The sequence below is a fragment of the Ips typographus genome, linkage group LG1 (genome assembly GCF_016097725.1).
Source record: "Ips typographus isolate SLU linkage group LG1, UJ_Ityp_2.0, whole genome shotgun sequence".
Lineage (NCBI taxonomy): Eukaryota > Metazoa > Arthropoda > Insecta > Coleoptera > Curculionidae > Ips > Ips typographus.
This window is the reverse complement of record NC_138422.1, coordinates 4,336,965-4,353,218: the sequence shown is the minus strand read 5'-3', so window position 1 is coordinate 4,353,218 and position 16,254 is coordinate 4,336,965. Positions and strand designations below refer to the sequence as shown.

The 16,254-nt window shown below is 32.6% G+C and overlaps 1 protein-coding gene and 2 long non-coding RNA genes across 4 annotated transcripts in view; 2 read left to right on the top strand and 1 right to left on the bottom strand.

Annotated features, from left to right (window-relative positions):
* E23 (ABC transporter G family member E23) overlaps positions 1–16,254 on the top strand; it is a 132,402-nt gene that overhangs the window by 27,972 nt on the left and 88,176 nt on the right. The window lies entirely within an intron of this gene.
* On the top strand, positions 627–1,155 carry LOC145740165 (uncharacterized). The gene is made up of 2 exons (XR_014181365.1): positions 627–682; positions 920–1,155. It is a non-coding gene; the product is annotated as an uncharacterized LOC145740165 (long non-coding RNA).
* Positions 924–15,299, bottom strand: LOC145740164 (uncharacterized). Of its 2 annotated transcripts, none has more exons than XR_014181364.1 (4): positions 15,031–15,299; positions 11,285–11,493; positions 10,999–11,220; positions 924–1,382 (listed from the first exon to the last, which is right to left on the bottom strand). It is a non-coding gene; the product is annotated as an uncharacterized LOC145740164 (long non-coding RNA). The 2 variants fall into 2 exon arrangements; XR_014181363.1 differs by lacking the exon at positions 924–1,382 and adding an exon at positions 7,450–7,724 and having other exon boundaries at positions 15,031–15,297.

The following is a 16,254-nucleotide window of genomic DNA, read 5'->3' as shown; positions in this document are numbered from 1 at the left end:
GAAACACGTCTGATATTGATTCATATTACATTATATTACGAAATATATAGGGTGAATTATAATGAGACCGATAACCAAAGTTATTTTTTGTTTCACACTCCACAATTTAGGACTTTTTCTGATCAAAAAATAAAAATGTGTTTTATTAAAACTATAACTATAGAGTGCAATTATTATTCACTCATTGGTATATTACTAAACGATAGAGTTTAACCAGCATAACTATTTTAAAAAACCCGATTATATTTTCAGATAGTTTTGGGTTGGGACTGTGAACATACAGTAAAAGAAATCTCACTATTTTCTTCATCGTCAATATACTAAAAAACAAGGAAATGTAATTAAGCTTTAAGGACTGTCTTCGAAGATTGTTTCTATCAGATATCTAAACACAATTCCTAGATTTTTTGTAAAAAGAAAAAGTAACTTTTTTCTCTTACAAAACATCAACTAGACTTGTAACCTTATTTAAATTCAAACTATTCACACCCAATTGGTTTATTGATCAGGACATTTTGCATTGTCTTTAACAGAACTTTTTATGATATGCTTTTGGAAGCGTGACTAGCAAAACCATAATTTTTTGATATGTTAACAGGTACCTGTTTACCTTCATCACTAGTGACAAAAGTTCTGTCAACAAAAATGTCAATTTTTTTGTGTGATCAAACGCCGACGAAAGGTCAGTATTTTCGAGGGATTGTAAAATTAAGGTTATTTCCTAATGAAAATGTCGCAGTTGAAAGTATTATTGTTTAGTTTAGGGTTAACTGCAAAAGTAGGTCAAGTAGCATAACGAATAAACCCATTACTGGACCTTTTATTACTATGTAAATTGAGCGAATTACAAATTTTTTATTGTGTCTTATGCAATAATGTCAGTTGCCAGTTAATTTAAAATAATTTTTCCTGATTGCAGTTACGTTCCGACGATTGGCCAGCGACAAAATCTAATCTGACTAATATTCCCTTGATACCGTTAACCGATTGAGATTTGCATATCCATATGCACATAAGTTATGCGTCAGTTCAAGCCTGGAATCAGGTTAATCCGGTGTGCATAAGCTGAGATAGCCAAAGACATTTCAAGCTTTAGTGGCTTTTCAGAGCTCGATTTGTTTCTGCGTATAGTAAATAGACTCAAATGTGGGTATACGTTTATTACTCCTTTATTGAATAATAATGTTACCGCTGTGCTATAATTGTATTTGCTATTTTATAATTATCCATTCAGTTGGTTCGTTATCGAAGAAACTCACGCCAAGTTTATTGCGTTTCATCTCCGAGGCCTTTCAGCTTTACTTTCTAGCTCAGCAATCTCGTTTCGGTGGATTTAGAGACCCTTAATGGCATCGAAAGGGCTTTACGTCGAAACGCCAACTCTAATCAAAACCGAATCAAGCTGAAACAATGAGGTGTTTTTGTCTGTAGTAATTTCATTTTGTGTTCGCCGCCTTTTATTTTAGTATTGTTACTTTTACTGACTGTTTGCACCAATACTTCCTAATAAAGTGACAGTTGAAATAATAAACTTCTTCTTTACTACACTTTCTTCTTCTTGCCAGTTTAATAGCCTTCAGCCAGTATGGATATTCGGCCGGTTTTCCTTTCGGAAATACAAAATAGCAATCAAAAAGTAACAGTACGAAACTGAACAACTTAAGTTAATTTAGCTTGAAAGTACTTGCATCCAATAATACCACTTACAATGTGAAACTGATCCAAAGTATACTTTTCTTGAAAGTCTGACAAATAAGTTGGCTTTTGACGATTTGATACCCATTTCGTTTTCTGTTGAATCAGTTAAAAACTAATCGCAGTATCGCCTTTTTGAGCTGCTTTTAACAAATTTTGATTTTAGTGTTTTAATAATTGATTACTTTCCAATTTATTATATTCTTAATCTGTATCTTCTGTCAGCTTGTTTGTAAGATCTTCCTGAAGCTATTAAGTTCAGGCCAGTAATCTGCTTGATTCTGTTATATATCGTTTTGGTTCTGCTCTACATCCACGGCTTTAAAATTCAATTGCTTATTCAAAAAGTTTACTGATTGGAAGTATTGATCTAGTTATTACACGCGGCTGTTGTTATCTGAATGCAAATAAACACGAAGCAAGAATTTCATTCACAGGTTTGACATGAATATCTTGTTCACAGTTCTGGATGCCTCATAATCTTTAGTTTAGCATATTCTTAGACAGAATGTGATACGAACAGTATAATTAATAGTCATAGATTTTCTTATTATTGTGAAATGAGTTATTCTTTGACCTTCTGGTCTCAAATATTTTTCTATTATTTTTCATTATTTGTATTTATTTGTGATTTAAATTATTGTAGTGAATATGGTACTTTTTTAAATGGGCTTTAGTTTGCAGTCACAGACAAATACATGTTTAATTGATATCAATAAATTATACAGTAATAAAATATATAATATAATAATACTTGTATAGGTATATATTATACAGCAATAAAGCAGCAATTTTCCAAGGAAAATACAGTCCATAAAAGTTCAGTTTAAAAAATCGATTTCTTGTCATAACTGTCAGACCGCTGGAGCAATATTTTAAACAAATTTAGAACAAATACATGTGCAATTAATACTCATTAGGTGATGTTAATGGCGTTTGTCGAAACTGTCCAGTGGTGTAAATACAGAAAGATGAAACAGAAATACATTCAGGTAGTTGTCGTATTATGAATTTTATGTAGATCGCAGTCGAGTAATGTCATGGTGTTTTGACCGATTTTAACTATTATAATTGTAACATAAAATTAGTACACAAATTTATTTCATGTTGGCTGAAAGTCTAATACACCAGATTCTTTAAAAAACCGTCTTTTATTCAAGAAATAATAGGTATTTGTAAGCGGGCGAAAAAACCCAAAAATCGGTGAATAACAAGGCACAGAAAATGGACACTTTCCGGCGTTTTCACGTCAAAGGTACACTTTTTCAATAAAAAATCAATAAACAAATACATAATTTTCACAGTAATATAAAGAAAAAACACTTCAAAATCATATACATATTTCGATACCGCGTTTAATAAAGATAAGTTATTGAACGTAAATAAAGAGTGAACTGGCAACTTTCCCAGCGAAATTAGCGGAAAAATCATTGTCTCACGTTGACAAAGTCTCATTAAATTATCACGTTTTTCGTCGGTTTCATGAAACCTACTCAGCGGTAAAACGTATAAACAAGTTACTTAGCTGCATATTGTGCTTTTTAACAGCAGCTGTTCATAATTTGGCAAGAACGGTTTATAACATGCAGAACATTGTACTTGCTCATAATTAAATATTGGTAAACTTTTTTTTATAGCCGGTAACGCTTTATTTATTCAGCAATAAAGTTGGCTGGCTTTTTACAGTGGCGTAGAATCAAATTGATAAACACACATCTACCTAGGCCATCTAGAGTCTGTTTCTTAAATTGGGATCAAGTGCTTTAGCAACACATCTTGTGCTTGATCCTACACATTTCACTCTGAAACTGTTACTAAGTGTAGGAAATAGTTTGGCCTTTGGTTAAAATTACCTACGACATTGAATACTTTTTAGTTTTTAACACCAGTCGTGGACGTCTAAAAGCAATACATTTCGCATCGGAATGACATTTACATATAAATTAAGAATTTACATACATATAAGTAACAACTGGGTCTTATTTACAACATCCGCGATAAGCATCATCTTATTCAGCAACTGGAATCTATTGTTTACCTAGTTTAGGTAGAAAAGTAGTAGGATGACAATGGGCTTCTTATAATAGTTTGAGTTAATACTGCACGTGCCAAGTGCTGTAGCAATAAGCTGACAGACGAGTAGAAATATATGGGTAAGATGAGGGTTTCTGTACCATGAAGGCCGTTTTAAATGCTACAAAATTGCATGCTGCCATATACTGAAGATGCCTAAATAATGATGGGCGTTATGAGTAGGTATATGAGTTAATGTTAACCTGGTCTGAAAACGGGTTAGAACAATGAAATGCTAAACTGTATTCTTATGTGTAAGTCTGATGAAAGACTAATAGGGCCTAAGACTAGTTGCCCTGGGGATAACTTACTTAAATCTAAATATAAGAATAATCTGATAAATTATTGTTAAATATCTCTGAATTTAATATGATTTCAACTCTCTTTACTCTAACCAGTATTATAATAGTACTGTGTAAGTTATAATTTGAGTGATAGACTATAAACTGTATACCAAACAAATTACAGTGTCCAAGTAATAGTATAAATTTTAAATATTTTACTTTAAACAATCGACTTTTTAGAAATAACACATTACCTAGAATAATATTACATATGATTTTACAAATGCTTTCAAATTTTATTTATGATTAATTTTATTTATATTTCTTAATAGTTACCATGCAGGCTAGAAGAATATCATAAAGCCTTGTTAAATGTCTTATAGAAATGTTAAATGTTTTTTTTAAACTTACTACTTTGAGTATGCATCGTAAATACAATTCAATGAGGAAGGTAGGAAATTATTGTTAGAGATCTAGATGATCTGTTGATTCCAGACATGTTTATGTGGAGATGTGGACTTCTCCATCTCTTTGGTGGTGTTCCGGGTGGACGGTCGAGAAAGCACATGAATGCTGGTATATTGTACTCTATTGCTTTCTATTTTATTTGTTTTGTAATGAATATGGCAACGGTTGTCGATCTTTTCTTTTTGAATCCTTTCTGGTTTTTATTTGCTACTCTTTGTTGCGCATAGTACAGTTATTCCTCTGCAGTTTTCAAGCTTTGTTTTGTATATGGGGATTGTGATGCTGGTGTGCCAGTCCTTTAATGTTAAGACCCTTTTGTTAAAGAGTGTTCAGTCTTGCTGCAGCCCTGGACCGCCGTATTTTAGAAGCTTGTTGGGTATATCGTCTGTACCTGGAGCTTTCCTGGTTTTAGTTTTTTTAATCTTGCCCTTGTTTGCGCTAGATTCTGTATGGCATCATTCTGCCACCTGTGTGTCCTGGGCATCATATAGCTTCCTGAAGTATTTCTCCCACACCTTCATAGTGACTACTTTAACCTGTACGTATTCATTTACGGGTTTCTTCCGGTTTTTAAGCATCTTCCACACATATGTCGCATATAAATTTGATCCAATGTTCTCTTTTGGATTCGGCTGTGTTATGTTATATTATATTTTACATTTATGTTATATTTTTCTATATTTACTGGCGGTTTTCCGATTCTTCGTGGCTGTTCCATTAATAACTTACACAATATAAGATTGTAATCTGTCCCTAAGTTGGCTGAACTTAAGGACTTTACATTGAGTATAGATTGTTCTGTTGGTAATGATAAAATCGATCATTGATCTTTGGCCTCTATAGGTATTAAACGTATACTTGTGCTGATCTTTTTACGGGAAATATGTGTTTTTGATCCACATCTCGTTTCTCGCGCAGAAATCGATTAGAAGCTTTCCGTTCTCATTGATAGTGGGCTCGTTGTATTTTTGTTTTACGCCTGTTAGTATCGTTTTATTATTATTATTATATTCGGGCATTGAGATCTCCAATTTTATCACAATTTTATAGGATTTACTAATTTTGTCTACTGAGGACTGTAGTTCTCGGTAGAATTTCTCTGAGTCTTCAACAGGTTTGGATATATCTATTTTAGATTTCCAATTTGGTTTTATCCTTGACCATAGGTAGTCTTCGTGGTGATTCGTCCTGTTTCCGACGCAGTATCTTCGGCTATATGAACACTATGTTTTTCTTTTTACTTCGGGTAGATAGCTGGCCTAACTCAAAAACATTCTTCTTTTGCGTGGGTTTGGGACCGGCAGTGACAACCTTTGAGCTGCGCAGTTCACCCATCAATCATCACAGGCACAGTTTATGCAAATGTAATGATAGTAAACCAAAGCTGTATTGTTTGTGTAATAATTTATCCCTTTTATAATTATAATTTGTATTAGTACAGTAACAAATAAGGTGGAAAAATGTCCTGCAAGCCCGGACTAAAATACCAAGTAAATAAACAGAAGTTTGCAAATGCTTCCTTACTCATGATATAGAGTGTTGATGTTTTAATAAGATTGAGTTATTTATGAGTTATTTAGTTCACATGTGAAACTCATATGTTTATTTCTATGACCTATATCATTGGCCATGAGTAAATATGTATATATACTGCTAACTATCTACATATATTCTAAACTGTCTTATTGGTTTTTGCCAAAATGCATGCAAAATGAAAATTATTCAAACAATATTGCAACATAATATTGTGCGTTAATGTAAAATTGGTATTTGACATTTTTAGTTGATTTGATAACATTATAAACAAAAACAAGACACACGAAGAACACAGAAGAAGTCTTAAAAAGTGTAAGTAAATCAAGCAACCTTTACGTATTTATCAATACTTTCAAGAAGAGAAGAAATTATGTTTTACATTATGTACTATGTAAAATACCCAAATAAGTAAAATTTTTAGCTGTTAGTAGGAATTACAAAAATGCATCGTCAGTGGCTAAAAGCTATGAAAATAAGTATTTGTTTAAGATTGTGAGTTAAGTTGAGAAAAAAATTATACATTATTTTTTCTTGGACTGTGGAAATGTTAAAGCTTTTAAAGATCACTAAAAGTCAGTCATTCCTACGATTTTATTTACAAATCAAAATAGGGCATTAAAATCTCGTAAATCATGGATATGACAAAAACACTTTCGCTATAATTCGCACTTTTTACCTTACTAACAAGGCACATAATACCATAACACATTACGTCAAAACTATGTAAAAATTTGTTTAACTAGCATTGTAACATTATACGAGGTGCGAAATTCTTTGCTAAAAAAAATTGCATAACCCACTTGTACTATTATTTGAAATCTACTCTTGCGAGTTTTAGTTGTTTTGAAGGTAACATGATTAGGCACGTGTGATAATTGAATACATGATTTATGTTACATAAAATAATTGCAACGTTAGATGGCGATGAATTCGTGCAACAGGAACGCAAACCTCCCGCTTATAATTTATTAGTGCCATTATGCGGGGGCACTCCTAAGTAGTACTGCCGGCGTCTGACATTTTTAGGTATTAATTTCACACCGTGTTATTTATATCCAAATGTTTGTACGTACCTATAATTATAAAACAAAACGTGGCGCTCGTTCCTTGCGCAACTAGGGGGAAGTTGATCCTTAGACACCTTTATTTGATATTCATCTTTATACCATAATGGTGTTGCGTAGGTATTGTGGTAACACGATTTCCGTGAGTCCTTAGTAATGGTACTTTCTCAATTGATTTTTAGAGCTTGGTGAAAACTCAGTATTATTTCATCAATTGTCTTAAAGGCCATTTATAAATGGTACTTCGGTTTTTTGTTGCATCTAGACTTTCAAACATAGTGACCATTTATTAGTATTTTATTTTTCAAAATTCAGATTGAAAATAAATATATCAAAAACTTCTTCCATATGTATGTGTTTTTTCTTACAATTTTTAGCTAGAAATTTCAGTAATTTTGAAATCTCAAAGTATTTACTATTGACCAGTTGTTGTCCGATGCCTAACTTCCATGTCTCCCGTTCATTTCATTGGCCCTCTGTTAAATCCCTGGCACTTTGTATGCCTTCTTTTCATGTTTTCGTAGGTTTTCTTCGTTTCCTGCGATTTTGAGGTACCTAGTGCCTAGTGCATAACTTTTTTGGGGAGTCTGGTATCATCCATTCTCTGAAAATGGCCGTACCATATCAAAAAAAAAACTAAAATTATAAAAAAATTGAAAAATTTTAATTCTCGGTGTATTTTAAGTTTTTAGTAAGTTTCCTAGGTTTTACAAATAATTGTCAACACTGATCAATTCATTATAATGTGTGCGCCGTCCAGTTATTAGCATGTTGTTTTGGTTGGAGGTGTTTGGTGGCAATCACTGAAGTGATTCAGTTTGTGTTTTGTGAATCTTGTTCAAATTACTTCGAGGTTTCTCGAAAAATCACATTTTTGTGTAACACGAAATTAGAAAACAGCACTTTTTTATGACTGAAATCTTGGCAAACTGTGGATTTTACGTTTTCTAATACGACTTTCAAAACCTAAAAATATCAAAATAATGCCAAAAATTGTAATTAAAATAACTGTTAAATCGATGTTTATTTACTTGTAAATGATGAACAATACTTAAGTGAAAATATATGCTATTTCGTTTAATTTGGACTACAAGAAGAGGATATCCTATTAGGTTATATACTTCTTCAGCTATCCACAGATAATAAATCAGGAAAAGCAATATATTAGAAATAAATCGATTTGTAATCTATATAAAGTACGTAGTTGATCTGGTGATTGATGTTCCAAAATGTTACGATAGTAAAGAATATTTGTGTCGATATATTTGCAGGATAAAATTAAGTCAGGGTTTCTTAACTTTACCTTTAAAAGCGATTGCAAATTAGTCTGCTTTAGGACACACATATAGGGCAATGAAAGTGATTACCCAACTTATTATCAAAGTTGTTTCTCAAAGCAATTTATACACTTATTTGATAATCTGAATAAATAACTTAATATTATAATAATAATAGTTTTATTACGTTTTTTACACTTTAAAGAATACTTTGGATATTTATTTGAAACTGTTATTTGCTTGAAGAGTCCTTGTTTCTATTTTAGTTAAATAATTTTGTTACAAAGATTCCAACATAACTTTGATTTATCGCAAAAAAGGAACCGAACATGAATTGTGCAGCTTCATAATGTTATGATCCCTACAATAAGTCTATTTTCAATTTTCTCATACATTTTGTAAAAAGTATTTGATTTATTTCTTTATTTCCAGGTACGTGCTTGACAATCCTCATTGTAGACTGTAAAGTGGTAAGATGTGTCGTATGAATAGTCAATATTTTAAACAATAAGAAAAAGTTGTAGAGATCAAGAAAATGAATAATGTAGGAAAGTTACAGTTCCTTTCACTGTTTTTTTTTATGCTTATTTTAGGAACCGCCTGAGTTATGAAAAAAGTTTGCTACAAAGTTTTTAAATTTAATTTGAATTATTTATTTAATTAAATAGGTTAACGTATAGTTGGGTTAACCTAACCTAACCTAGCCTAACAATACCCACTAACTTCCTGAATTATCACAACTGGAGAGTCTTAAAAACCTTTTTTAATTAAAAAAAGTAAAAATAAGAAAATATGCGTGCGACGATTTAACCGGAAGTAGATATCAACTGCTGCTTATTTTAAATGGGACACCCTGTGTATTGCCAAATCTAGAGTAGTAGCAAAACTGTAGAAATCTCGGTAGAAATACAATCATTAAGGTCGATTTTCGCTTGCACTAACTGGCCGACATAACGCAAAAATCATTAGGATAGTGATAGTTTCAGGCAAATTTGACCCTTACGAAAATTGTCATTTACAAAAACAGTTTTTCAAAAAATGTTACAAGCATTACGTCGTGGTAAATCTAGTAAGTCACGTGAGCGTGTTTTCCTAATTTTCTATAGTCAAATTAGCCTTTAACCAGTCAAAAAATATTTGTGGTGCATCCTGTCACTAAACCGTAAATAACACACGTGTATTTGTATATACTTTTATATGTCGATGGACAGCAAATGAAATGAGCTTCCCATTGACGTATAAAAATCGATTGGTTAGCCGTTTGCCCGCTAGAGGACGTGGGGTATCTTTTTGTTTAATTCTCAAAAACTCTCGTAATTGCACTATCTTTGGTAGATTTTTATACGTCAATGGACAGCCAATGAAGTGAGCTTTTTAAAAATATCACTATTTGGGTTGACAGGTTAGACGATTTGGCCGCTAGAGGGCGTCAACCGTAAAAAATGGGTACTTTTTTTAATTTGGCGTTGTCAAAAAAGCTTTTGGAAAACTGAAAAATGAATATGCAAGTCATTACAAGTTTAATGCTTTAGGTTTTAAGAATTTTTAAAAGTGAAAATGTTTGATATTTATTGTTGCCTTTTTCTGAAAAACGATGCCACTGATGCCAGCTAGCTGTGTTTTTATGTAACAAAACTGTCCAAAATTGCAGTAATGTATCGAGTGTTAACTTTAGGGCTTCTTGAAACAACCTGTAAAGTAACCAATTTTTAAAAATTAAAATTTATTAGAAACTGATGAACTTTTGTAGTTAACTTTTTCCCTAATTCATGTTATTGATATATTATGCACACCCTATAGACGACTCAATGTGTAGTAAAATACCTTGGTCGTCAGATATTTAATCAAGTGTTAACATCTACAAAAATACTTTACCTAATAAGTAATATTGCTTTACTAATTAATAATAAAATGATTGTTACTTAACAGATTGAATTTAATATCACCGTAAGCAAATTAGCTTTCTGAATGGCAGGTCGTCGCTTAATAAACCGTGTTAGCAGCATCAAGGAAGTTTCTAAAACGTATTAAATCCGCATAATGCAAATGAAATTTACAATGAACTAAATGGCAAACTTGCTAGCCAGTAGATTCATGATTCAATTCCATTTTTCTAATAAAGAGAAAGCTGAAGGAGTGTGACTCACGATTCCATAGTTGCCGTTGCAGTTGTGTCTTAATATGTAATTTATGTTTAGGCTTTAATTGTGTTTGCCTGTTTTTGTGTTTTTCACGGTGGGGTTTGGTAATACGTATAGTGAGATGAAGCTATAGACAAAAGTAATGAGGCGCATGGCGTCAGAAACACGCAGGTAGGCAAATTTTACCGCATTCTTTGAGCAGATCAAATGACATCCTGTTGAGACCAAAAAATACTGTCGCCCTGCTATTTTTTACACGGCTTTCAGGTAGAAGACGTTAGTGATTATTTTACAATCCCAATTTGGGTGTCGGGCCAACACAAAAACCTGGAAGCTAATTTTTAACCGACACATTTTTACAAATTAGTCCCGAACACGACCTCGCAAAATTGCCGAATTTGTCAGGCCAGTTTGATGCATACATCAACCAGTCTTACTTACTTACTTTACTTGAGCTTACCCTTCTTCGTTTTTCATTATCTTCTACAACATCTCGTCAGTATTATGTATAGCATTCCGCAGACAAAATGCACCGACCTCATTAGAAAATCGGCCCGTTTCCGGCCTGCCGGTTCGCTTAGTAGGCCCTCCGGGTGTAAGAATAACCAGATTACATTCCTGGTGTGTCAGACATGGATAAAAGGAACGAAAAAATAAAAAACTAACTTCGCAGCAGGAGTTGCTGCAAAACAATGTGCCACATTTTTATTACTTTTGGACGGACCCAAAATTGGTGGTGCACTAACAGTTTTTTAATTGCCCCACACTGTACAATTGCGGTTTTTGTGGTCCGTGAAAAACGTGACTTTTGGGTTGCGACTAAAATTGTAGCTGTGACCATCTTATTGAAACCCAGCAACACCGTCATCAACGTAATTTAAAATAAGTCTTGGTTTTTTATTTATTTTCCAGTAATTTCAGCGGTAGAACGTTTAGCATAAATCGTGCAAAATATCTGGAACAAACAAAATAACATCATCAGCTCAAATATGCACGATAGAAACGCTGTTTCCGTTTGGTTCAGTTTTATGTTCTCTTAGACTTTTAATTTTACTCGAGCATCAGATACAAACCCCGTTTTCAAGTTTATTTTGAATAAAACTGCAGTTTTACAACTTGTAATTACAATATTTCCACACAAAGTTTTATTTTTAGCATCAACCTCTATTCAAATAGGTACTAAACCCAATCAAATAAGAATTTACGGCAAGTATCATGGCAAATAACAATTCAATTCAATTTTTTCAAGATTTTTCTAGTTTAGATTTAAGCAGATGTTAACTATTTACCTAACCAAATAGCCTATAGTCAAATTTACCTATCCAACTCGTGATTTAATCGACTATCATTTTGGCAGGTATTTGCTGAAGCATTCATTATTTGTGCAGCTCTAAATTGAACATTTTACAAAAAATAATCCAAAAAAGTAAATTATTCAGACTGACCTAGACAAAAAGGAATTTTAAAGCCATATACGTCGACTTAAAAGTTTTGAATGTGACAGTTGCTTCTTTCACAATTCAAAATATTAACTTGTCTATTACATTGTGGTGTGATGCTATTTTTCTTTGATTTTTTCCATAGGCTATAAGCAAAATCAATAAATCTCAATATTATGTGATAACAGAAACGCCAATATGCGGATATTATATAATGTGTCCTATTTGTACGAAAATGTGGTGACAAGTGATGTCAGTTTAATACGAGGGGTAGATCGCCGAAGTATTTTGGTGTACACACTCGAGGGATTATGAGGCACTTTGTCAGTATTACCAGCATTTTGAGATATTACAAGGCATTACAAGGTATTACGAAGCATTTTGAGGTATTTTTAAGGTATTTATAAGGCATTTCATAGAATTTTGAGGCATTGGCTGTATATTTCAATTTCAATTGTTTTGCAATATTTTAATTGATATTTTGAGCGAAATAAAGCCTAAAGAAAGGAAATTTTGCAAGTAGCAGTAGACAATATAGTGTATCAATATAACAAAATTGACCGCACATTATTTTTTTTTTTACCATTTTTTATTATTACATATTACATTTATTATTACCATTATTATGGTCAAATCTTTGTTACATGATATTAAGTTGAAACAATATTCATTACAAATTATTAAAATAATTTACCAATTTTTCAAAATTTAAACTACATTTTTAGGGTCACGTGCCTGTTTTTGACAGGTGTCAACTCGTCTTTACAGTGTTGGAAGCTCTAAAATTGCATAATCAGTCACGTGATGTATCTCTTACAGTTTCAGCTTTTACAACTGTCTAAAATAGTCTAAATTTAATTTACCAAGTTTTTAAAGTGCAAACCACATTTTAACGGTCACGTGATTAATTTTGACAGATATATATATCAACTGGCCTTTAAAGTGGTGCAGGCTCAGAATTGCATTGTCAACGTCACGTGACGTGTACTTTGCAATTTAAGTTTTTTCCTGTCCAAATTTTGTTTATCAATTTTCGAAAGTTCCAATTGCGTTTTGAAGGTCATGTCACTGTTTTTGACAATGTCAACTAGTCTTTACAGTGTTGCAAGCTCAAAAATTGAATTATCAAAGTCACGTGACGTAGTTCTTACAATTTTACCACTGTCTAAAATACTATATGTTTAATTTTTCAACTGTTTCTTTTAAATGATAGGTGTCTTTATTTGACACGTGCTAACTTGGTTACTATGACAGTTAGATGATTCGTTTAAACGTCAAAATATAACCCGTAATATTAGACAACTGTACAAAAAATATTTTTGTTTGGAAAACCTGTACGTTGTCACCTAACCTAACCTAAAAATTGTCACGTGACTTAAAAAAAAATGAATTTTAAGCTTTTGGGTCTTCAAAATTTGGAAAAGCAATCAGGTAACCTGAGGAAGTAATTTTTTTTAATCATTAATTCTTATGACATTTTGACAAGGGTCAAAATGTCATGTACAAATTGTAAAAGCTGACATGCTACTTAATTAATCTAACGTAAAAACTGTCACGTGACCAAAAAAAATGTCAAGGGTATATTTCATCAAGGTTTATCATTGTCCCAATATCAGGGGCTTTATAACTAAATTTAAGAATATGACAAATGTGTAGGTAAACATTTGAAGGCATTCTGAGGCAGTTTAAATAATTTAAAGACATTTCGAGGTTTTCCAACGTAATATTTTACTATGAGGCATTTTGAGCAATAATGAAGCATTGTGAGGTATTTTAAAGGCATTTCAAGATATTTAGTATGCAAAAAGGCACTTTGGTGTACAAAAAATTATCAGCGGTCTACCCCTCGTATGAATCATAAGTGTCTTACTAGACTTGCATGTTTTGAATCTAATTTCTAGAAGAAGCACTACTAAAAACGTTTATTTCGAAACTGGCACACTTCAAAAGGCAAGAAACGAAATCCGTACCAAACATAGTAGGTCCGCCGAAAATAAAAACCTCTTCACCAATTTGGGATGAGCTTTTGTGGATGTACCGATGCAATTTCGGACTCAGATTTCTTTTCGATGAAAATAATAGCGAAACAAATTCATCAAGCCAACCGTTGCCGATTCGTTTTATTTTATTTTCCCCGGCTTGAAAAAAAAATTATTAAGGGAAGGGTCCAAAATTACTAATCGCTACGATGCACAATCGTTTTGCTTGTAACTAAGAATGACAACTCTGATTTTTTGATCTGTCCATACCGAAAGTCCAGTGGCGTCAGTGCGATGTTCATAAAATCTTTGGGATTAGCAATCGTCCAAGTTTAGGTTGGGTCTGAATGCGTTGAACAAGGACAAATAGTGTTTTCTTTCACTCGAAATGATTACTCATAACCAGGCAGAAGACAGAAAATCCTCTGTATTAATATCGTCAGAGTTTAGCTGACGGGCAACTCCTCGTCGTTTTTGGCTGAACATTAGACGGCTCTGACAGAAGTATAAATTGAAATAAACGACTGAAAGAGATAGAAAAAAGGATAAAAAAACCAGAGCCCAGCCGGATCTTTGATTGATGTTCGTATGGCCAAAAATGCATTTTCATTCTCGACGCTTAAAGGATTAAATTCGTTTTCGTTTGTTGCTAAATTGATTGCCATCGTCGATAGCCGATTTGTTGATGGTAATTGACAAAACAAGGGTTTTATTGACACCGCCCTAAAATGATGGCCAATTTGTTAAGAATGTCTGAATTTGCAGGCATAAATTGGTCTACAGGGTGTCTACACTATTATTGCTATCTTATAATCCGTTTAAATTAGACAAAAACGTCAATGTCAAACACTAGTTAGTTTCAAGAAAATGTTGCCAATTTTTCTTCAGTTTCGGAAATATTCACTAAAAAACTTTAAATTATACTGTATTTTTTTTATGTTTCACCTAAACATTATGAATAAATAATATCTTGGAAACGGTGTAGGTTGTAGTGTTTATAACAACCTGAGGGCATTATCATAACGCCCTGAAACCGTTTTTAGTATTAGCAATGGCATTTTTGTACTTACATACCATAAAAACTTCGTATTCCCTATCCTAGGATGCTCTTGACTTTTTAGGTAATACTCTTGCGTTAGTTTTTGCTGCATTTTCTTGTATATTTTCTAAAATTTCGTCTAGCTTTTGCCATTTTGACTGACTGACAGGACTATCAAAGTCACATTCAGGTAAAATAAACAGTAAACAACATACCGGTAAAGGTATACCTTACTTTTTCAATGCCAGAAACAGTAAATAATGCTGAATTAGGTGAAACATGAAACATTGTATGCACCTCAGGCGTTAGGGAGAGTATAATGTCCATCAGGCCGAAACAGCCAGAGGGCCTATGGCCCGATGGATAGGCATTATGTTGTCTAACGCCCTTGCTACATAAATAGCTATAATGACTGTCTATAAAATTGCTTAACAATCTTCTTTTCTGGTTTTTTATAGCTCTTCATATAAAAGAGATACGACAAGTTGAACTAGAACTGTCATTTTTACTTAAAAAAGATGTTGCAAAAAATCTGTCAAAAAATATCAGCGACATTAGCGCACTCTAGCAGCTAAACGTAAAAGACTACAATCTCAACTGGAGAATGGGGATATTTTCAGAAAACCCAGACTGAACTATTAATCAACCTGATTCGTGGTGGGTCAGGTCGCGGTGGTCGTAATTTTTCACATAACTGAGTTATTAAAGTTCGAAAGTAAAACTGTTTCAAAATTATTTAGTAAAAATTTATAATGGATAAAAGATTTGCTTTGACCGGTAACATTGTTCAAAATAGCTTAAATTTTGCAATTTTTTTTTTTAATTTTCGAACAGTAACTAAAATTTTCCATCCTCTAAAAAGCAATTTCTGTTGTGCATTTTTGAAAAAGATCTTTAACCTGTTAATCTGACTGTTTAATGGCAGGAGATTCGGGATGTAAAGAAGTCCTCCAGTTGTTCTTGTAATCACTTAACGTTTACCCCGGTCCAAATAAAATAAAATGTAGGAAAAGCAATCCTCTGGTCAAAACTATACTGTAACTTGTAACTTGTAAAAAGTTGCTTATTTTTCTGTTTAGTAGAGTGAGTAAATTTCACATTTTTAAAAGGCCACGACAAATATCATTGTTCACTGGCGTATAATTCAAATTCGATTTCATTGAATTGAATGTTTCTGAGTTATATAGAAAAATGCGTAAGTATTCTATGGTACTCTGGTAGGTTTGGTTTTCCATATTTTGACTGAACTTTTACGGTTT